This window comes from Trachypithecus francoisi, unplaced genomic scaffold (genome assembly GCF_009764315.1).
Source record: "Trachypithecus francoisi isolate TF-2019V2 unplaced genomic scaffold, Tfra_2.0 Lachesis_group0, whole genome shotgun sequence".
NCBI classification, from domain to species: domain Eukaryota; kingdom Metazoa; phylum Chordata; class Mammalia; order Primates; family Cercopithecidae; genus Trachypithecus; species Trachypithecus francoisi.
In genome coordinates this window covers 56,221,404-56,223,940 of record NW_022681453.1, presented here as the reverse complement: position 1 = coordinate 56,223,940, position 2,537 = coordinate 56,221,404, and positions in this window count along the sequence as shown.

Sequence of the window (2,537 nt, the reverse complement as noted above, 5' to 3'; positions counted from 1 at the left end):
GTTTACTGACATTGGGTTTTGGTAGCATCTCTTCCTACTACCACAATATGGACACATTTTTCCTTCTCAAAGTATTTTTCTGATTTTAATCTATAACATTCATTTATTCTCTTAGTAAAAATGCAGTAGGTAAATTTCTTTCCGATCAATTTCTACACATCTTCTTAGTATGCAGAATTTTTATTTAAAAAATTATTTCTATAGTAGTAAGAAGTTAACTCTTCCTAGTTTTAAAAAGATAAATTTGATCGACCTCTTTAACTGTTCTTCCACCAAATGGACCTGCAGTGGTCTAGATGATTTGTATAATTTATTAATGATTGAAAGTAAATTGTTAGCCTTTAAGGCATTGTTTACTATGGCTCTATAAAACACAGTTATCACTGTGATTCTTCAGTAATGTAGTCCAAGTATCTCCAGACGTTTCCAAAAACTTATTAAAAATCTGTCACATAGCATGCTTAAAGGAGGCAATGTTGCATAAAACGTATTTATAAACCACAAGATTATTAACGGTTTAATATATGGGCAACTCAACTCAGTACAACTAAATAATGAAAGGATATTTGAATCTCAGGGGAAAAACAAAACTAAAAAAAAGAAAAAGAAATTACAATAGGGGAAAAACAAAACTAAAAAAAAGAAAAAGAAATTACACCCTTAGCCTTTTATGAAAATAACAACTTTTTTCTTTTCTTTAAAACTATTTTAAAAATTACCGAACATAAGTTTCTTGTAAAAGGTCAAGCCACTTGTATGCAAATGTTTGTAGCAGCATTATTCATAATAGCCCCAAAGTGGAAACAACCCAAATGTCCATCAACATTGTGTGTATCCAATGTATATTCCACACTGGATACACAAAATGTGGTCGACATAGCCAATGGAATATTACTCAGACAAAAAAAGGAGTGAGCCTCAAAAACATTACACTAAGTGGGCTGGGCGCGGTGGCTCACACCTGTAATCCCAACACTTTCGGAGGCCGAGGCGGGCGGATCATGATGTCAGGAGTTCAAGACCAGCCTGGCCCATGTTGTGAAACCCCGTCTCTACTAAAAGTACAAAAAATTAGCTAGGTGTGGTGGCGGGTGCCTGTAATCCCAGCTACCCGGGAGGCTGAGGCAGGAGAATTGCTTGAACCCAGGAGGCAGAGGTTTCAGTGAGCTGAGATCATGCCACTGTATTCCAGCCTGGGCAACAAAGCAAGACTCTGTCTCAAAACAAAGAAAAAAAGTCAATTCTGTATGGTTCCTTTTATATGAAATGTCTGGTATAGGCAAATGCATAGAGGCAGAAAATAGATTAGTGGTTGCCAGGAGTTGGGGAGAGGAGAACATAGGGAATGACTGATAATGGGTGCAGTTTCTTTTTGGGGTGAAGTGTTTTGGAATTAGATAGTGGTGATGATTATACAATTTTTTTTTTTTTGAGACGGAGTTTTGCTCCTGTTGCCCAGGCTGGAGTGCAATGGCACAATCTCAGCTCACCGCAACCTCTGCTTACTGGGTTCAAGCAATTCTCCTGCCTCAGCGTCCCGAATAACTGGGATTACAGGCTCCCACCACCATGCCCGGCTAATTCTGTATTTTTTAGTAGAGATGGGGTTTCTCCATGTTGGCCAGGCTGGTCTCAAACTCCCGACCTGAAGTGATCCACTCGCCTGGGCCTCCCAAAGTGCTGGGATTACATGAGTGAGCCACCGTGCCAGCCACAACTTTATTAAATATACCAAAGCCCATTGAATTATACATTTTAAAGGATAATTTTATAGGATGTTAATTATATCTCAATTTTTAAAATGTTTTTAATTATACTGAGAAAAATGATTATTTCTATCCTCCCTTTACTAAATGAGAACTAGCATGTTTTTAGTTTCCCCTTTCCACCCACCTACCGTGTTTTGTCATTCTGTTATTCCAGGGCTGCAGCATATTGATGTGCAGTTTAACTCTGCTCGAAGGTAGCAAGCCAAGTGGATAAAGCGGTGCTGAAATCCTAGCAGTGTGCTCATCCTACCTGAAAGAAGGGATATCTTTGCCTAATTCATTAAAAATCACCCATAACTTAGCAGTGGCCTTGATCTTCTTAAAAACACTTTCCTTCCTTCCTTCCTTCCTTCCTCCTTCCTTCCTTCCTTCCTTCCTTCCTTCTTTCCTTCCTTCCTTCCTTCTTCCCTCCCTCCTTACCTCCCTCCCTCTCCCTCTCTCTCTCTCTTTCTCTCTTTCTCAGCGTTTCTCTTTGTTACCCAGATTGGAGTACACAGCTCACTGCAACCTCAAACTTCCAGGCTCAAGTGATTCTCCTGCCTCAGCCTCCTGAGTAACTGGGACTACAGATGCGTGTCACCACGCCCAGTTGATTAAAAAAAAAAAAAAAGTTGTAGATACTGTGTCTTGCTATGCTGCCCAGGCTGGTCTTAAACTCCTGGCCTCAAGTGATCCTCTCACCTGGGACTCCCAAAGTGCTGGGATTACAGGTGTGGGCCACCTCACCAGGCCAAGTGATCATTTAAGATGATCATTTTAATGGGGTTT